The sequence below is a fragment of the Mytilus edulis genome, chromosome 7 (assembly GCF_963676685.1).
Source record: "Mytilus edulis chromosome 7, xbMytEdul2.2, whole genome shotgun sequence".
Taxonomy (NCBI): Eukaryota; Metazoa; Mollusca; class Bivalvia; order Mytilida; family Mytilidae; genus Mytilus; species Mytilus edulis.
In genome coordinates, this window is record NC_092350.1 from 36,735,988 (window position 1) to 36,758,610 (window position 22,623).

The window sequence follows — 22,623 nt, forward strand, 5'->3', positions numbered from 1 at the left end:
AATATGGTTGTAAACTGTTCATGTTCGATGTCATTTTGTCTCTTGTGGAGATCTGTCTCATTGCCGGGATCACACCCCATCTTCTTTTTAATTTTTAATTGACGGAAGAGAATAAAGAATAAAATTGTTTACTATAGTGTCACATATTGATTGAAACAAGACGTTTACAAAATATTCATATACACACAAACAACAATCAATATCCAGCCAAAAAATTACTGAGACACTGATCCTTAAAACCAAAATATATACAAAATATACTATTTAAACTTGTAAATAATCTCATAAAAGTTAATATATTCAAAATGGGACAAGTAGCTTAAAATATAAATAATTCTTAGGTTAAAAAAGATATATGTTAACTATGAAGTATGAAATACTGTAAAATTGGGTAAAAATCTTATAAATAAATGTATTCTTCGTGTAACAAGATATTAGTGATAATCCAATTAAAAGATTAAAGTGAAATGTTTATTTAGACTAATGATCCAATTATCAGCTAATATCAATACAAGGTTTGAATTACAACCGGCACACGTTTACGTAATTAAAACATTCCAATCGACGAACACGCGTCTCTAAATAACATATAGTTTACTGGGGAAGCAATACTATTATTTTCATTTTTATGTTTAAGACCTGCTTTAATATATATTAATGCACTTTAAGCAAGTTGAATTAGTTTGAACAGAGACATATAATACTATTTATTATATGTCTCTGGTTTGAATAATTTCAACGGGCAATCTTCTTTTTTTTTCATCATCAAAAAGGTATTTTGTATTCAAATATGTTTCTGTATAAATATAAAGTCATTCGTTCTCTTCAATAGACTTTTGTCTAAAAGCAAAACAAATAGAAAAAACAATGTTGTACGAATTTAAATACATCTACCCCTATGATCTATTCATGTCTTTTACTTCCCCGACAAGGTCCGAATTTTGTAACTCAACCATTATATTTTTTTAATTTCGATAAAATTCTTTATCATTTCAATGATATATTATACCTTTCCTATAACAAAGTTCATATTTCAAGGAGATTGATTGAAAACAGTTAAAAAACTTGAATAAATCTGACCACAGGCTTTTCAAGCAAATTTATGTTATTTAATTTTCCGTTCAAGTCCGAGTTTTGACACCTCGACGATATTTTTTCAATATTTTGTTTTAATATTATCATTATACTGAATGTTTTGTTTCATAAAATCCAGGTCCGAGTTTTGACACCTCGACGATATTTTTTCAATATTTTGTTTTAATATTATCATTATACTGAATGTTTTGTTTCATAAAATCCAAAGTTGAAAGATAAACACTGAGCCTTAAAAAAGTTATTGAAGTTAACATTAGTCCGACCATAGATTTTCAGGTCCCTTCAGGTCTTTTCACTTCTCCGTTCAGGTCCAACTTTTAGCATCAAAGAAATGTTTTTGATTTAAAATATTTAAATTTTAATGAAATATGGATATTAACAATTAATAAAATTTCAACTTGAAGAAATTCTATCCAATAATAAAAAAGTTATTGCAATTTGAATAATTTTAATCGTATATTTTCAGGTCTTTTCAGGTTTTTTCAGGTCCACTTTCAGGTCTTTAGTGTAACCCCACAAATGAGTTGAAGTTAGAATATGTAAAGTACAGACCACTTTTAAAGTGATGTTTATTCCAAATTAAGATTGAGACACTTGTTTTAAATTATCTTTCCTTGTTTGTGTTTATGGTACATGTACATTATAATGAAGTGACCTTATTGTAGTAAGTTGTGCACAATCTTTGATGAAACTAACTCATTAATATGATAAGCATACACACACTCAGGATGTGCAGTCTGTGTTCGATTGTTAGATAGTTTTGTTAGTTTTTAAGATATATTGATCATGCATTAATTTGATTTACACTGTGATACAAAAGTATTGCTACATATATATATAGTGATACTACATTTGAAGTCAGTCAGAGTTCTTAATTTTTTGAAATTGTCTCTCAACTACGCACTGTTTTTTTTAAACAAGAAATATTAACATTTAGAGAAATCTTATATATTTACAGCTACATCTCATAAAGAATATTGATCTTTAATTGTACAAATGTATCAGAGATATAATGAGTATAAAACATCTCTGCCTTCTTAAATAGACATAGGATCATATAAATCTGTATATTTGACATGGGAGTTTTAATACATAGATACAAAGGACAAACATAGAAATTCCAATATCTACATGTAGTCAATTGAACAACTCTGACAGTCTTGAAATATTGTACATAATAGGCTTATTTAGATTATATATAGTTCATTTAACTAAAACTGTTTTTCAAAAAGAATGAACGCATAAGACAGAAAATATCTTATGATAATAATATTGAAAAGTCTGACTGGATCAGATTTGAAGGCAGAACAATGGACATTTGTATACTTGTGCTTCTTGTGTGATCTTTTCTTTTTTGCCATAACCACATATAATGGAAAAGTGTCTTTGTGTGTTGGAAAGAATGACAGTAAGGAAATTAAATGTAATATGAAATTATAGGAATGAAATAATCTTTCAAAATATGTACATAACATGAACTATACAGATATTCACTGTTGGGTTTGCTCATTTTAAATTTCCATCTGAATCCAATGTATTTAATAAAATTTCTTCTGAGTTATCTCCCTTAGACCATTTAGAGTGAATATCCTATACAACAACAGTGAATGTCTCAGAGTGCAGATTTAGTAATTGATTTTAATGTTGGATTCTGTCTTGCTATTGTATTTTATGCTTTCATATATATATGTATTTATTGTAAATTACAAATATGTCTTAAGGTTTCACAGATCGGGAAAAACTATACAGTTTTAAAGGAAAAGAATTCTAAAAGTCCCTTGATTTCACAAATTTCATGGTATAATCATGTATACTCACTCATCATTAGAGTTATAAATATTGATAAAGCTAAATGCATGCATGAAGGGTGATATTCTTAAAATAATTTCTTATAATTGTCAATATCTTTATACAAAGGAGAAGCGGAGAGATGTTTTGAACTATTTAAAGTCAAAGAATTTTAATATATATTGTCTTCAGGACACACATTTTACAGAACAAGATCATCATGAATTAAACATTAAGAGTAAGTGGAAGGAAGAATGCCTTTTCAATTCATTTACATCCAATCAGTGAGGTGTGGCCATGTTTTTTAATAAAAACTTTTATCTTCAAATTCACAAAGTTAAAAAAGATGAGGGTGGAAATCTTCTTGGATTGGACATTACAATTGAAGAACAAAGAATTAATTACCTTAGTAAATATTTATGGGCCAAATGTTGACACTCCTTGCTTTTATCAAAAGGTGGAAGATGTTATTGAGGAATTTGATAACCATGCAATCTTGTATTCTTTGTGGTGATTTTAACCTCATTCAAAGTTTTAATCTTGACACCCATAATTATGTTAATATCAACAACCCAAAGTCTAGAGAAAAAGTATTACAGCTAATGGAAGACTTTAATCTAGTTGATCCATTTAGAGAATTATACCCCAATTTGAAAAGATTTACTTGGAGGAAAAAAAAAACCTTTAAACAATCTCGTTTAGATTTTTTTCTGATTTCTGATAATATTTTTCACTTTGTTATAGCGATGTTAAAATTGATAATAGTTACAGGTCTGATCATTCACCTGTGGTCTTTTCTTTCAAGATTAATGAATTTATAAAAATTCCCTTCTTGGTGATACTGACTATGTTAAAGAGATAAAAAAAAACCTCATACATTCTGTCAAGATATATAGAGATGAAAATTTACAAAATATTGATAACTCTGAAATTGAATTTACTGTTGATGACCAGTTATTTTTCGAAACTCTGCTCACAGAAATATGCGGTAAAACTATTGCATATGCCTCTTATAAAAAAAAGGCGGGTATAAAAATTGAAAATGGAATTATTTCAAAATTAAAACAATTAGAATGAAATGCTCTAACAGTAGAAAATCTGGAAGAGATTGATCAGAAAAAAGCAGAACTTAAAATGTATAGACAAAAGAAGGTTCAGGGACAATATGTTAGGTCAAGAAGTCAATGGATTGAAGAAGGAGAAAAACCTACCAATTTTTTTTTTAAATCTAGAGACTAGAAATTATATAAATAAAATTATTCAAAAACTTACTTTAGTGTAAAGTGGAGATTGAAATGGGGCTCCATGCAGTACATTTAAGCTACTTGAAATTACGTTTTCAGTCGACCTAGATAGAATGATTAATTTAAATTATAGGCCAGTTTTAGATAATATAGACAACACTTTGAAAAAATGGTCAAAACAGTATCTCACCCCCTTTGGAAAGATTACCGTTTTAAAAACTTTGGTCATAGCTAAATTAAATCATCTGTTTCTATCTATCCCTAGTCCAGATGAGAATAATTTTTATGTTACGTAATTCAACAAATAAAATGTATGCTTTTATCTAGGATAATAAACCAGATAAGGTCAAGCGAGATCTTTTATGTCAAGATTATTATAAGGGTGGTTTAAAAATGCTAAATTTGAAAGCATTTATACAGGGACTAAAACTTACATGGGTAAGACGTCTGTATAATTCGAACTCAAAGTGGGTGAGATTAGTCTCTATTGTGAGCAAATAAATTTTATTGAAATAAGTTATATTGGGCCTTATAAAAGGTCATCAAATAAATTTTGGCAAGAGGTTTTTGATGCTTGGAAAACCCTTAATCAAATTAGAAAACCAAGATGTATTGATGAAATTCTATCTTATTCTTTATTGGAGGTAGAACACTTTAAAATTGGTGGTTCAAGAGTCTACTATAAAAACTGGGCAAACGCAGGAATTTGGACAGTGCAAGATTTGTTAGATGACCAGGGCAAAGTTGTGTCATTTCAAAATTTCCGACAATTATATCATTTTAGGCCAAATATTTTTCATTATTATTGAATAGCGCACTCGCTTAATGAGTGATTAAACACGATTAATATTGAAGTAAAAGAGAAAAAAATTCATGCAAGACTACCTTTTAACATAAGTATCTTTTTTGAATCAAAAAAAGGTTCGAGGAAAATGTACAAAGTATTGAATGAAAAATATGTTACATTTGCTGCAAAGGAAAAATGGGAGAACCATCTTAATATGACTGACTGGTATTAACTGGAAAAAAAACACACTTCGTGTACTAAATATAGCAAAAGCACTAATTAAGCTTTGATGGTTCCAATATAGAACTATCCATAGAATTTTGGGAACTAATTCACTTCTTTACAAGATGGAAATAAATAGTTACAACATATGTACATTTTGTAAAGAAGGACCAGAGACCATAAAACATTTATTTTGGAGCTGTCCGATGGTTGCCAGTCTCTGGCATGCACTTAACATCTGGATTTTTGAAATGACAAATATTGAACTGCCTTTGAATATTATGATTATTTTATTTGGTATCTACGAAAATGTTAAATTGAATTTTGTTAAAAAATAAGATTATTCTACTTTCAAAATACTACATTTACCAAACAAAACTACAAGAATTTTTGCCAAATTTAAATGCTTTAAAAAACTATTTAAAGGAACACTTGAACTTAGAAAAATACATTTCATTTAAAAACCTCCCTATAGAGGAATATAACAAATACTGGAGTCCCTGGGCCCCTATCATAGAATAAATAATAAATGTTAAAATTTGATTGAAACACCACTTATGTATATTGCAAGAACACATAAGATTTCAATGTTATAAGATATTTATTTATTTTCAACCTATTATTGGGCCATCATATATATTCAATTGTTGTTTTATTATTTAATACTTTCTTTTTGTGAAAATGCCATTCTGTACACCTTTGTTCATACATGTTGTGCTAATCTATTTGTTACAATAAAGAAAACTCATTATAAAAAAAATGACACAAACATTAACAACTATAGGTCACCGTACGGCCTTCAACAATGAGCAAAGCCCATACCACATAGTTAGCTATAAAAAGCCCCGATAAGATAGAAGGGGGCAGGATAAAAAATACAGTATAAGAAATAGACAGTTTAAGAAAAATACAGTATAAGAAAATACAGTATAATAAAAGCCTTGTTTCTACCTGTCTGTAAGCCTTGTACAAATAAAATTTACATTTAGAGGTAGTTCACGGTTATTTTATTTCTATCTATACGTCAATCCACCAAAGTTCAAATAAAGTGGATTTAAGCAATCATAGGCAACCGTACAGCCTTCAACATTGACAAAACCCAAACTCTCTAGTCACCTATAAAAAGTCATGACAGTAAAGATATGTATTGAGAACCAGATGCTCCGCAGGGTCCAGCTTTATACGACCGCAGAGGTCGAACCCTGAACGATTGGGGCTAGTATGGACACAACATTCAAACTGGATACAACTCTGAATTTTGATTGTGATTAAAAAGTTGACACAACATAGGTTTCTGACACAGAATGAATGTGGTCTAATAAACTTAAAATGTTGTTTTTTTTTTGCTTTTGAGCAATTCAGTATGCTGTTGAATATTAATCCTTTGACATTTGAAGAAACTTTCTTTTTTTATTTCTGAAATCTGAAATAAGAAAAATTGAACCCCACCAATTGTTTTCACCTCCCCCTTTCCCTTATTCCAAAAATAATCTCAATTCAAATTTCTTATGAAGTTTTTAACAATAACTACTCATTTAAATACATCATAAAATATAAAGTGTCATACAGTCATGATTTAAGTGGATTTAACTACTATTCTGGACAAAGAAAGATAACTCCAATGCAACATTTTATATTGGCAAATTTCCAAAGAAGTTCATTTAACTAAAGTTTTTGGCAAATTTCCAATGAAATTTATTAATAATAATTTTTTTGTAAATTTCCAATATACATAATTTCAGAGCAGTTTATGTGAGATATTAAAATGAGTTTTAATTACCAACCTTACACTGCTTTTAAATTATGTTTTGTACTTAAGGAATAATTGTCCATTAACCTGGAAACCCTTTTCCTCCCTTGTTTGCACCTTATTCCTTAACGGTTTGAGCCATCACTCCCAAAGACAATTCTTACTATCCCTTTGTGGTATTCCAATATCCAAAATCTAAATACATGGTTAGATTCATCATATCAATGAACCCCAAGAATTCAATTTTTGATGGATTCAAATAAAGTTCAATTTTGGACCCTTTAGACCTCAATGTGAACCAATTTGATAACTGGTCCTAAATATTAAATATCGAAATACATGGTTAAATTCAGCATATTGAAGAACACCAATTATTCAATTTTTGTTGAAATCAAACAAAGTTTAATTTTGGACCCCAATTTGGACCAACTTGAAAACTGGGCCCATAATCAAAAACCTAAGTACATGATTAGATTCAGCATATCAAAGAACTCCAAGAATTCAATTTTTGTTAAAATCAAACTAAGTTTAATTTTGGACCCTTTGGACTTTAATGTAGACCAATTTGAAAACGGGACCAAATAAATAGTTGACACAGCATAGGTTTCTGACACAGAATGAATGTGGTCTAATGAACTAAAATCTTTTTTTGGCCTTTGAGCAATTCACAATGCTGTTGAATATTAATCCTCTCAAAAAAATGTTTGAAGAAATCTTCTTTTTATTTATGAAATCAGAAATGAGAAAAAATTACCCCCCCCCCCCAATTTTTTTTCACATCCCCCTTTCCCTTATTCCAAAACTGATCTCAATTCAAATTTCTAATGGAGTTTGCAACAATAACAACTCATTTAAATACATCATAAAATATTAAAATGTAAAAAAGTGCTAGTTATCACTGAATGGTAAAGATTGTTTTAATTTATCAGTTGGTAGTAGAAGTGAAAATACATTGTATATTGCATAAAACAATGATTGAAGCTGATTCAACTACTATTCTGGACAAAGACAGATAACTCCAATTGAAAATTTCTTGCTATTGCACAATATTGTGCAATTATATATTTCTTACTATTGCGCAATACTGTGCAATTGAATAATAAGACATAAGACATAAAGCTTTATTTAGAGTCGGTATAAGCAAGCAATTACAAACATAAGCTCTGAAGAGCTTTTAAAACCGACATAACAACAAATAAAACAAAACATACATATCGAGTCATGCACACAACATTAAACATATAAAGCAAGAGTTCAATCAGTATATAAACATGCAGCACAAAAGTTCTTTAAGCATCTTACAAGTTTAACACATACTGGTACATGCAATTATGAGATAAAAACACAAAAGCACAAATGAAATGGTTTGCACATAAAAAGCATAAAAGCACATTAAGTTTCTAAAATTAGCACAAAAGCAGCAGAAGCACTATAGTAAAGATATTAGAATAAATTTGCCATGCTGAAAATAAAGCAACAAAACAAAAAAATAATAAGCAGAGATTAACTGGTTTTGCAGGCAAAGCATTGGCATGAGCTGCCAGACCAAGAATTTATCAAGTTCTTGAATTGATTTAAAGATGATTGCTTACGAAGCTCATCTGGCAGCTCATTCCAAAGCCTAGCACCTGCATACCTGAAAGATTGTAGGCCATATGCAGTTGTTCTTACATGTGGTAGATCTGCTGTATTCTGGTATCTGAAAGAGTAAGTGTTTTCCTTTAAGTGAATCAAATCATGGAGATAAACAGGACAATCTTTATTTATAATTTTGAAAACTTCAATCGCCAAAGATCGCATTCTTCTTACTTTTAAAGATGGTAATTTTGATTTGCAGAGTAGATCTTCATAACTTGCTGAATGGTCTTCGTAGATAAACCTTAGTGCTCTCTCTTGGATTTTCTCTATCTTTTTTGTATTTACCTCCCCACAAAAGTGCCAAACTAGTGGGCAGTAATTAAAGTTGGACATTATGAAAGAATAATAAATTGTTAATTTTCCGAGTTTAGTCAGGTGTTTACCTATTCTTTTTAATACATTTAATTGTTTGGATGCTTTTTTACATATTATAGAGACATGTTCATTGAAATTTAGTTTAAAATCTATTGTTACACCTAGCAGTTTAACGTTATCTTCACACTCTATTTCATTACCTTCTAATTTAAATTTTAGGTTTTTGTCTTTAGTTTTTTTACCTACAGCTATTGCCTGAAATTTTTCTGGATTTGCTTTCATTTTATTTATTGAGAACCAGTTTATCAAAATTTTACTTTCTTCTTCTAAAGTTTTAATTAATTTATCTAAATTTATGAAAATACTTGCTATTGCACAATACTGTGCAATTGAAGATTTCTTGCTATTGAGCAATACTGTGCAATTGAAAATTTCTTGCTATCGCACAATACTGTGCAATTGAAGATTTCTTGCTATTGCTGAATACTCTGCAATTGAAAATTTCTTGCTATTGCACAATACTTAATATAATTATTTTGGATCCTGATTTGGATTATAATCAAAAATCTAATTACATGTTTAGATTCAGCATATCAAAGAAGCCCAAGAATTCAATTTTTGTTAAAATCAAACTTAGTTTAATTTTGGACCCTTTGGACCTTAATGTAGACCAATTTGAAAACGGGACCAAAAATTAAGAATCTGCATACACAGTTAGATTCGGCATATCAAAGAACCCCAATTATTCAATTTTTGATGAAATCAAACAAAGTTTAATTTTGTACCCTTCGGGCCCCTTATTCCTAAACTGTTGGGATCAAAACTCCCAAAATCAATCCCAACCTTCCTTTAATGCTCATAAACCTTGAGTTCAAATTTGATAGATTTCTATTAACTTATACTAAAGTTTTGGTGCGAAAACTAAGAAAAATGCTTATTTGGGCCCCTTTTTGGTCCGTAATTCCTAAACTGTTGGGACAAAAACTTCCAAAATCAATCCCAACCTTCCTTTTGTGAACATAAACCTTGAGTTCAAATTTTATAGATTTCTATTCACTTAAACTAAAGTTATAGTGCGAAATCCAAAAGTATCCGGACGACGACGACGACGACGCAGACGACGACGCCAACGTGATACCAATATACGACCCAAAAATTTTCAATTTTTGCGGTCGTATAAAAACTAACAACCTATTTTTTAACAAATTTTATCAAAACAATAACCATATGAAACATGACAAATATGAACCAATGACAACTAGGCAAAAAAAAAGTATGTGTGTTTACTGTTCCCCTACCTACCCTAAAGTATTATTTTGGCCATTTTTTTATTAAGCTCTGCTCAAGTCATAATGTGGCTCCCATAGAAACAATGTAAAATAAAAATAAAAATCCCTACCTACCTACCCTGGTTTTGTTTAGCATGTTTAGCATGTGACGAAAACACACATACTTTTTAGCTCATCTGGCCCAAAGGGACAAGTGAGTTTTTCTCATCACTTGGCGTCCGTCGTTCTTCGTCTGTCGTCGTTAACTTTTACACAATTCGTCTCCTCTAAAACTACTGTGCCAAATTTAACCAAACTTGGCCACAATCATCATAGGGGTATCTAGTTTAAATAAACAGCTGCGCCATTAGCGCATGATACGCCCGACGTCTTGTGTGGAAGTTTTATGCAATAATCATAAATAGTTTCTGAGAAAGTTTGAAGCAATAACCATATATTGTTTTTGAGACATGTGAAATCCCCAACCCTGTTTTTTTTTTTACAAAAAACTAAATTTCACTAAAATAAAATTTTGAATCAAAACCAAAAAGTATACAGATCTTTAGATTAATATAACAAAGAAATGTGTAAAGTTTTAAGCAATAATCAAAAATTATTTTTGAGATACGGCGCGACATGTAAAAAAAAAAACATCCCCTGTTTAACAAAATACTCAATAACTCCAAAATAAGGTTTTGAATCCTCACCAAAAAGTATACAGATCTTAAGATTAATATAACAAAAAAGTGTGTAAAGTTTTAAGCAATAATTATAAATCGTTTTTGAGATACGGTACAACATGTAAAAAAATCCTCCCCCTTTTTTACAAAATACTCAATAACTCAAAAACGAAATTTTGAATCATCACCAAAAAGTATACAGATCTTGAGATTAATATAACAAAGACATGTGTAAAGTTTTAAGCAATAATCATAAATCGTTTTTGAGATATGGTGCGACATGTAAAAAAACCCTCCCCCTTTTTACAAAATACTCAATAACTCAAAAATAAAATTTTGAATCATCACCAAAAAGTATACAGATATTAAGATTAATATAACTAAGAAGTGTTTAAAGTTTTAAGCCATAATTAAGAATCGTTTTTCAGATACAGTGTGACATGTGAAAAAAACACACCCCTGTTTTAGTTACAAGGTGCCGTAACTCAAAAAGTTTTAATCTTATTTTCACCAAAAAGTATACAGATCATTTGACCATCATAAGAAACAACTATGTTAAGTTTCATGAAATTTGGATAAATTGTTCTCAAGTTACGGTGCGACATGTTTACGCCGGACAGACAGACGGACAGACAGACGGACGGACAGACAGACGGACGGACACCGGACATTTGTAAACCATAATACGTCCCGTCAAAATTTTGACGGGCGTATTAAAATGAGTCCGATGACCCAGCCAACCAACCAAGATGGCCGTCATGGCTAAAAATAGAACATAGGGGTAAAATGTAGATTTTGGCTTAAAACTGTGAAACCGAAGCATTTAGAGCTAATCTGACATAGGTTAAATCTTAATCAAGTCAAGATCTATCTGCCCTGAAATTTTCAGATGAATCGGACAACCGGTTGTTGGGTTCCTGTCCCTGAATTGGTAATTATAAAGAAATTTTGTCGTTTTAGGTTATTATCTTGAATACTATACTAGATAGAGATAAACTGTAAACAGCAATAATGTTTAGCCAAGTAAGATCTACAAATAAGTCAACATGACCAAATTGGTCAGTTGACCCTTAAAGGAGTTATTGCCCTTTAGTCATTTTTTACCAATTTTTCATAAATTTTTGTAATCTTTTACAAAAATTTTCTCCTCTGAAACTACAGGCCCAAATTTACCCAAACTTGGCCTAAATCATCATTGGGGTATCTCGTTAAAACAAGGTGTGCGCTGCTCCTCATAGGGTTGATCTTAAGCAGAAAAAAAAACATACAAAATCAGACTGGAGGTGGTCGCTTATTTATACATAACTCCCGTCTTCGCACTTATAACTAGAGGCTCGCAAGAGCCTGTATCGCTCACCTGACTCTACCTGTTTTTTTTTTTAAATCATATAAAAATGGATAAAATTTGGCTACAAAGTAACAACACTCGGTTTAGCACCTCATTAGGAAAGGAACATTTATGCTATGTTTGGTTTCATTCAATTCAGTGGTTCTCTAAAAGATGAAATTGTATGTATTTTCCATTAAGTATTATGTTAACTTAGCCCCCCGCTGGTGGCCATCTTGAATGATGGATCAGCTACAAAGTAACAACACTTTGTCAGCATCTCATCAGGAACATTCATGCTATGTTTGGTTTCATTCCATTCATAGGTTCTCTAAAAGAAGAAATTTGTATGTATTTCCCCATGGAGCCTATGTTAAACTTAGTTCCCCACTGGCGACCATCTTGGACGTTGGATTGGCGACATGAAAGTAACAACACTTGGTCAGCATCTCATTAGAAACATTCATGCTATGTTTGGTTTCATTCCATTCAGTTGTTCTCTAAAAGAAGAAATTTGTATGCAGTTTCCGAAGGGTCCTATGTTAAACCAAGTCCCCCGCTGGCTTCAATCATGGATGATGGATCGGCTACAAAGTAACAACACCTAGTCAGCACCTCATAAGGCATATTCATACTTGGTTTGGTTTCATTCCATTCAATGGTTCTCTAAAAGAAGTCATTTGTATGCATTTCCTATAGGGTCCTATGTTAAACTAAGTCCCCCGCTGGCGGCCATCTTGGATGATGGATCGGCTACAAAGTAACAAAACTTGGAGGAACACTCATGTCATGTTTGGTTTCATTCCATTCAGTGGTTCTCTAGAAGAAGTTCAAAATGTAAAAAGTTAACGCCGACGACAGGCCAGGTGGGCTAAAATTGGAACTACAGGCCTGTAAAACTCATTTGAACAGGCCAATGAAGTCTAAATAAAATTTTCATAAAGTTGACTGTAGATTCAGAAGTTTATCGTCAATGCTGTGACATTAACTAGAATAAAGATACAAATTTTAGTACCGAGTTGTACATCTTTTTGACTGTCTTCAGACCTCACCCCAAGTCCTACGGCCCAGGCTTGTAAAATACTTTCAGGTTGTTAGATTTTTTTGTACATAGAGAATAATACATGGCAAAATCCGTATCATATGTCGTATCATCCCGAGACATCAATATCAGCCCAAGGGCCTTTAGGCCCGAGGGATGATATTGGTCGAGGATGATACGGCATGTGATACGGATTTTGCCATGTATTATACACTTTATCATATATTTCAACAGAAGAGTATTAGGCAGCAACCATTTGATTTTCGAGGGGGCTATGGTTTTTTTTGGAAAAAAAAAGTTCGTTTCCAGTTTTTGGAGAAAAAAATAATTTGTTTTTGATGCTGAGAAAAAAAAAAATGTTTGTTTCACCCTCAGCTGCCACTATATGTAATGCTAAAATTGAAAGAAAAAAATTGTTTTCGACTTGTCCCGAAAAAAATAGATAGTTTTTCCCCGCAGGCGAAAAAAAAAATTGTCCAGAAAAAAAAACCATAGCCCCCCCCTAGAAAATCAAATGGTTGCTGCCTTATACTATATGAACTGTTTTCTGATCTATATCACTCGGTTACCTTCAGTTCTACTTTTGTCTTGTTTCAAAGGCCATAAAAGAACTGCTCAATTACTTATCCGAAGCACCTGGGTTACCTTACAATTTGCGTGCTGTTGTTTTAAAAATATTTTGTTTATTAATAAAAAATTTGTGTGTTTTGTATTTTTCATAGTTGCATTTAGTGTGCCAAAAAATATGAAAACTTGACGTTCGTGACGTCACATACAATATGAAAACTCGACGTTCGTGACGTCACATACCAAACAATGACGTCATTCACAAAATTTACCTATTTTGAGGAAAATTTTTCTTAAGCAAAAAAAAACCAAAATTGACTTTATGTAAAAAAAAAAAAAAAAAAAAAAAAAAAAGTAGGAGTGTGATAAAGGGTAGGGGTGTGATAAAGGGTATGCGATAAAGGGTAGGGGTGTGATAAAGGGTATGCGATAAAGGGTAGGGGTGTGATAAAGGGTATGCGATAAAGGGTGCGCATCAAAGTTGCGCGATATGGATTAAACAGCAGGCTATTTATCACATATGCAAAACTACTGTATTTACTACTAAACATATGATAAAAGCCAATAATGGCACTTTATTCAGGTGCAAACAAAATATCGCTTTGACAAAAAAAAACTATACCATCCCCTTTTTGAAGTTAAATGGTTATTCCCGTAGACAACGCTTGGACTGATGTAAAAAGTATATGCATTTATCATGTACATATATGTAGTTCCATTAGGGGGACCAAATCCGCCAATTTTCTTAAATAGCTAATTGAGGCGTGTAAAAAAGAGCCAAGCCTTCTACACGTTAAGAATCCCTGCATTAACTTGTTGGTTTGATGCAAGGCAACATTTCTGGCCCTATCCAATGAACCCTCATTAATAACTTTAATTATTTATTTTTAACTTCATAGAAACCAGATATATCATGAATTGTACATGTATCAGCTTTTTGCATGCCAATTTTCAACATACCTTTAAAGCCTTCTAAGAAAAAAACTGACCTTCAAAAATAAGTACTCCAAAATGTTATCTATAGACAACAGAGGCATAATGATTAATGTATAATTGTAGAAGGAAGAGAAGCGACTCACAAAATGAGGTCTTCTCGTCTAATAGTATAACGTTAGATTTTTGGGCTGTTTATTCCTAATTAAGAATGGTCATAATCAGAGCCGTTTTTCTTGTTTTAAAATGAACTTTCCGCTTTTAAGAAATATTTATTTGGTTATCCAATTTTTCACTGCTTACATATGTCTTCCTCTAGTCTTATTATCATAAATTAACTTTTATTTAAAAATATAACTTTCAAAAAGCGAAAAAATCAAAACTGCACGTTAAGGTTTAGTAGGTTTAGTACTTAAAAAGTTTGATCAAATACCGCGGTATCTATACTATCAAAGGAGTAGGGGCAATAAGGCCCTAATTTGGCCCAAAAATTACTGCAAATTTAAAAGTTATCATACATATTTTTAAATTACTGAAAAGTATCTCAGGTAGAAGGTATTCAGAAAAACAAAATTATTTTGGACATCGAACAAGTTACCATGGCAACAAATCATGCCTTTATTTGCATATTTTGTAAAATTTTGTGATTTTCCTTGTTTTTCATCAATTTTTTAAGTATATTTTTGATTGGAAAAGTATGTGCGCATCCAAGAAACAACTAAATATATTTGGTGAGATTTTGTCAATAGTAATAGTAAAGCTTCAGTTAAATTATTTTGTTGTTTCTTGGCTGCACACGTTGTTTCTACAACAGAAATAAAGATAGAAAACTGCATAAATTCTGAATTTTCATCGTTTTTGTGAAAACATTACATATTATGACGTAATTGTGACTTCATCACATAAGAATCTCAGGGGCGGATGCAGGAATTTTCGAAAGGGGGGTGCTAACCCAGGGCACCCAGGGCAAAAAGGGGGAGGGGGGGGGGTGCAAAACATATGTCCCGATACAAATGCATTGATCGGCAAAAATAAAGGGGGGGGTGCGCACCCCCGGAAACCCCCCCCCCCCCCCTGGATCCGCCACTGAATCTTAATGTTTTTCATTTATATTTCTTGGCCCTATGCATTTCCAAAGATTATGTGCCAAAATGAAAAAGTTATCAAACATTTTATTTTCTTGGGCCAAAACCAGGCCTTAATGCCCCTCAATCGCTCACCCTTTTTTCAGAGGACACGATTTTTAAAAATGTTACCAAACTTGATGAACAAATGTGTAAATTGTCTCAGGGGCAATAACTCCTTAAGGGGTCAATTGACCATTTTGGTCCTATTAACTTTTTGTAGATCTTTATTGCTGCTTACAGTTTATATCTGTAACATATGGGAATGCAACAAGAGTATTAATCCCAATAGCCGATAATTATACCAAACCGGCATAACTATCTATCGAATAGGTATAATTTTCACATTTATACCATAGTTTTGTTGTTTATGGTCTTTGAAAAGAAAAGGAAAGATAGGGAGACCTGGCGTTGGTCTCTTGAATTTTTTGACACAAGAACAACTGAGTCAGTGCGGGGCCACTAAGCTAAACTGCCCGCTTTGCACCAGCCGATTTAAATGAATGCCTAGGGTGGGATTCGAACCCACGAACACCAACTCCGTTGTCTTATATATTTTTTTAAATCCCTCTCAAAACAACCAAACGAATAGTTTAATAAAGAGATGTGCTATAAGCGCATGATACGCCCGTTGCCATTTTAGCTTGTTTATTATGCTTTAAATGATTTTTTTTTACATTAACTAGGCTTTTTTTAAGAATAAAATTTCATAACTGAAAAACCTAAAACCTGAAATTTATATTTTCGGTCTCGTGAGGTTAAAGCCGGGGCTCTTAACAAAAGCTATGGTATAATTTACGAAACACCACAAAACAACCCAAAAGATATGAAATATCTAAAATTAATAATATTCAAGATAATAACCAAAGAAAATTCAAACTTTTGATAAAACTTCCAATTTGGTGGCAGCAATGGGTTGTTCGATTCGTCTGATAATTTCAGGGCCAATAGATCTTGAACAATTGAACAATCGTACCCCGTGTCAAACTTGCTCAATTTTGATTTTCATGTTTGTCGATGGATCAAAACTTCGGATACAATTTATAAACTAGATACCCTAATGCACATTAACTTAAAGTTTGAATTTGGCCCAGTAGATTCAGAGAAGATTTTTGAAATAGTTTACGACAGACGCGGACGGAAGTCAAGTGATGGCATAAGCTCACGAGGGGCGCCTCGGGCCCCGGTGAGATAAAAACGATGCTTTGAATTTAATTTTTTTAATTATTTGGTTAAAATGTCAACATTTCAAAAGTTTTTATATTTTGAAACTTTGATCAAAATTCCAAAAATGTAAAATTTCAAAACTTTTAAAAACTTTGAATTGATAAGTGCTATACGGACCCCCTTCATATGTATTTAAACGCTTAAATGCAATGAACAATTTGTAAACTACACTGTAAAAACAGAGGAATGCGTTATTTTGTCATACAATTACAGATTTGTTCGCAGATCCGGAGAAACTGTACGTCAATAGTTTGATTATAGCAAGTTGTTGTAACTATTACTCATAAACTTTCGAAAACAGAAATGAACTCTGAACTCACGGTAAAGAAAATTAAAAATTGCCTGATTGGTCGATGACAATTTACAACTGTGTAGAACTCATACTCATTTAGAACATTGGATAGAAGAGGTTGTTTATCGGTAAGTAAATAGTTTACATGAAATTACAACAGAACTAATCAGTAAAAGAACAATTACGTTTACAAAATTTTCATTATTACTGCCAACAAAAAAATCAATCTAACATTTATATAAACTTTTTAGCTTTAGCGGGGGAAAGTAAAATGATGATCCTGAAAACTTTTCTAAATTATAATATAGGGACTTCGGTGTTCGAGTGGTCTAAATAGTTACTACTGTAATCACTAGCCATGCAGTCAACACAGAGGTTGCGAGTTTTGGCTGCACTCCACTCCAATCTTAATTGTAAATAAATGAGAGCTTTCCAACCGAAGGTCGGTGTTTTCTCCGGGCATTCTTGCTTTCTCCAACAATAAAAACTGGCCGTCTACGAAATAGCTAAAAAAAAGTGCTTAAAGTGGCATAAAACACAAACCAGATGTTCCGCAGTGCGCAGCTTTATACGACCGCAGAGGTCGAACCCTTTAAACAGTTGGGGCAAGTATGGACACAACATTTAAGCTTGATACAGCTCTGAATTTGGATTGTGATTAAATAGTTGACACAACATAGGTTTCTGACACAGAATGAATGTGGTCTAAGAACTTAAACTTAAAAACTTTAAAATTTGAAATTGGACATTTACCTATTATGGTCAAATATCCAAAATCTAAATACATGGTTAAATTCAGCATATCATAGAATCCCAATAATTTCATCAAACAAAGTTCAATTTTGGACCCTTTAGACCTTAATGTGGACCAATTTGATAACCGGGCCCAAATATTAATCAAAGCGCTGTAAGCACTGTAAGCAGTTAACCAAAAACCAAGGCAAACATAATTATGAAAACTGTGGCAATGTTGCTTCAACTTTTTTTAAAGATTTAAAAGAACAAACATTAAACATTCATATTTTATCAAGGTTTTCAATAGCAACGCATATGACCAGGAATGGTCATGAGTCTTTCATGAGTCAGCAGTGGTACAAATTTGCAATGCTTGCAGTTCTTCTAGTTGATCGTGATTGTTCGTATTAGTTGACTGTCCCTGGAAAGAAAACTGAGTTTGTGTTGTACAGCACAAAAGTTATGAGACACAAATCAGACAAATGTTTACTACTACAGGGATCAATGGTGAGGTCTGACTGACCTGTCCATAGTAAATGTAAAGACTCCCACTTTCACCCCAAGTCCATGATGACTAAGTTTGGAATAAAATGACAGGTGTTAGTGTCTAGCAAAGTGATATTCATGTGTCGCCTATGAGATTGACCTTGTATGTCATTCAATCTTTTTTGAAATGACAAACAGGAATAAATATGGTTTAGGCGTTGGTATCTCAATCTTTTACAAGTTCTCAAAACACACACAAGAGGGTGTGGGGTGACCCCTATTTCTCATTTGATTTTTTTTATATAGTCCCATACATGAATATATATGGTTTATGGGTGGGGATCTCGACCGTTATCAAGTTTTCAAACAGGAGGTAGTGGGGGACCCCAGTGACTTCCGCTATATTTCATTTGATATGTTATATTGTCCAATGCATGAATATATATGGTTGAGGGGTGGGGATCACATCTGTTTCTATTTTATCAAAAAGGAGTGGGTAGGGTGACCCTAAGGACTCTCCCTATATTTCATTTGATTAGTTCTCATACATGAATATATATGGTTTAATTAAAAGGTGGGGATCTCGACTGTTTCCAATTTATCAATCAGGAGGGGTTGGGTGACTGCAGGGACTCCCCTAAATTTTATTTAATTTAGAGTTGGGGATCCCAACTGTTTCCAAGTTCTTAAACATGAGGGGTAGGGTGACCACAGGGACTTCCCCTATATTTCATTTGATTTGTTATATAGTCTTATACATGAGTATATATCATTTATATGGTTAAGGGGTGATGATCTCGAATTTTTCCAAGTTCTTAAACAGGAGGGTGTACAGTGACCATAGGAACCCCCTTATAATTCATTTGATTTGTAATATTGTCCCATACATAAATATATATTGTTTAAGATTGTGGATCTCGACCGTTATAAATTCTCAAACAGAAAGGGGTAGAGTGGCCCCACGAACTCCACCTATATTTCATATGATTTGTTATATTGTCCCATACATGAATATATATGGTTTAGGGATGGGGATCTTGACCGTTACCAAGTTCTCAAACAGGAGGGGTGGGGTGACCCCCAGGGAATCTCCCTATATTTCTTTTGATTAGATATATTGTCCCATACATGAATAAATATGGTTTAGGGGTGGGAGTCTCGACTGTTTCCAAGTTTTAAAATATGAGGGGGTGGGTGACCCTAGGGACTTTCTATATATTTCATTTGATTAGTTATTTAGTCTCCTACATAAATTGTATATGGTTGAGGGGTTGGGATCTCATCCGTTTCAAAGTTATCAAACAGGAGGAGGTAGAGGGGCCCAATGGTCTCCACCTATATCAAATGATTTGCTTACATTCAGGTATCATATAATATAGTTGCACTATTTGTGCCTGTCCCAAGTCAGGAGCCTGTAATTCAGTGGTTGTCGTTTGTTTTTGTGGTTCAGAGCGTTCTCCGTATCATGGTGTTTGGATCGCAAGAATCACAACTATTATACATCCTTAGAGAGGACAATTATTTTTCGCGTTTCATATCATGGTGTTTACATCGCAAGAACCACAACTATTATACCTCCTTAGAGAAGACAATTATTTTTCGCGTTTATCTACATGTAAACTACGATTATACTACTTTAATGTATAGAGACTCTGTATTCTGTCAGGGACTTTCTATGTTAGTAAGTAAGTATAGAAAGTCGGCCCTGATTCTGTCTACTGTTTTCTTTGAAATGTTTACTATTTGAGGGGTCATACCACTTGCATATATAGTAAGATAAGTAAAACATGCTCAAGTTAACTTCATCTAAAAATACCTCGACCAAAAACTTTAACCTGAAGCGGGACAGACACGGACGGACGGACGGACGAACGAACGAACGGATGTGCAGACTAGAAAACATAATGCCCATAAATGGGTCATAAAAAATTAATGTTGAAAGGGAAAATAGTGATTTGGCAAAAATTAAAGTAAGGTAGAGATTAGAAGTAGGCAGGATCTTTTTCGGGGCGTCGGGATCGGGTGTTTTTAAGCTCGGGATTTGCGGGTTGGTCTTTACGAGATCCGGGAATATATTTTTCGATTTCGGGATATGCATTTCTTTAAATTCTGCATCTCGGGATTTCATGGTGTTAAGCCCGGGATTTCGGGATCAGGACCCCTCCGACCACCCCTCAAAATAGCCTTAGTCATTTATACATGATTCATATCCTATCATTGGCATGTTAATAAGGCTCTCAAAAGAAAGAAAAAAAACCACTGATGGATTGTCCTAGAAGCATATTTTTTTTAGACTAATAATGGTCTATATATAAGCAGTTACATTTATTTCATGTTTGAAACGGTGCAAATTGTTAATTTGATTTGACTTTATCAAAAGAAGCATTGAAGCAAAGAAGACGAATGATTGTGGTCTGAGGCCAGACACACGAAAATAATTAAATTTAACAGAAAGGAAATACATATTCGGACTTTGGAAAAAGGGAGAGGGCTTTTGATACCTTTTATGAAATTATCCATACATAATATCTTTTACAAAAAATCATCCTACAACAGTCCACAAGCTGTATATGCCCGCGATTTCGCGGGTGTGTTCTAGTATAAACTAAAAATAACACAATTTAAAAAAGATTCATTAAAAGATAATCAGCCAATTTATTGATGTGTCGGACTACTAGACTACTATTTTCGGGAAAGTATTGTTGAGGGAGAAACACTATCCAATATTTACTTATGTAAACCGATACCAATTATATCAATCATTCATAAGTCGTGTCTTACCTTCATAAGTCGTGTCTTACCAAAATTAGACTGATTAGAAGTCATTGTTGTTGCTATTCTGCAATTCAAAGAAGTAATAGACTTTGTAGTTTTTGTAAAAATTACAATGAAGATAAGATGCATTTCATTTTAAAATTTCCCACTTATCAAGGTCTTAGAACCACGTTATTAGAGAAAACCTTTTAAGTACAAATATTCACAATTAATGGGTTCCAATAATAATAGAGAATTATTTAATTTGTGTATATTAATATTTCGTGCACAATAATTAAGATCTAACATCTTTCGATATGTTTCAAGCTACCTTCTGTGATCTATCATGTATACTTTGTGTAGTTGATATGTTGTATGCCTATAGTTGTCATGATTTTGGTGAATAAAGATTATTATACACAATAACACATAAATCCACAGCGTGGGAACGGAACTGAACGTGTTTTTTTTTTCAGTTTGATTATTTGTTCATTCAGGAGATTGTCAAGCGGGGCTTCGACATTCGAAAAAAAATAAAGTGCTGGCTGGAAAGTATAATAGCAAACTCAAATGTTACTTTTTAAATTCAAGATTTCTGGTAATCAAAAACTTCTATATGTAAATATTTTCACCAAACAAATGTTAAAAGGAAGTATGCATACAGACGTTTTCTTTAGAGTCACGGGTGGAGCTCCGAGTAAATCGAGCAAAACTGTCACACACTAGCGATAAAAAAAAAATGTAAAAAAAATGAAAATCCAATCGTAGCGACTAGAACTTTCATATTTCTTCCGATATATAGTCCTACCTGTTTGAAAGTTTAAAAGCCATATTGTCCCTGTAAAAATTCAACCTATTAATTTTCTCAATGTCGGATATTTTTATTGACCAGGGGCGGATCCAGGATTTTGGAAAGGGGGGGGGGTATCTAAAGATCGCCGAGCGGAGGAGGGGAAAAACTTTTGGGACCTTTTTTGAGCTAAAATACATAAAATAAGTTTAATATGCAGTTTTTTCACGGTTCCTGTCGTGGGGCATGTATATTTTGTAGTTGCTGTAAAGTGTAAGGGTTGGACATTTTCGATGCTGTATTCTTCCTAATTAATTGTCCATCATAAAATAATAGTATGGACCCAAAGCTTCGTACTGATAAATTTTATGTTGGACTTGTCAGTAAAAAATAGACATGGTCCGCATCCAGCAGGCAGGTTGCAGTCTTTTCTTGGCAAATACTCAAAATATCAGTTCGGCGAAACAGACATTCCATTTAGACATGTAAACCCCGGCCACAAAAAAAAATAAACCCGTTTTTATTCATTATGCTCATTTAATGCTAAATAATTCTGCAG

The 22,623-nt window shown here is 32.7% G+C and overlaps 1 protein-coding gene across 1 annotated transcript in view; it reads left to right on the plus strand.

Moving 5' to 3' along the window:
* The first annotated feature begins 17,356 nt into the window (after positions 1-17,356).
* Positions 17,357-22,623, plus strand: part of LOC139482647 (uncharacterized) — a 256,737-nt gene continuing 251,470 nt past the window's right edge. Inside the window, exon 1 of the mRNA XM_071266634.1 lies at positions 17,357-17,427. The gene's annotated coding sequence lies outside the window, so the exon portion shown is untranslated. The remainder of the gene's footprint in view (positions 17,428-22,623) is intronic.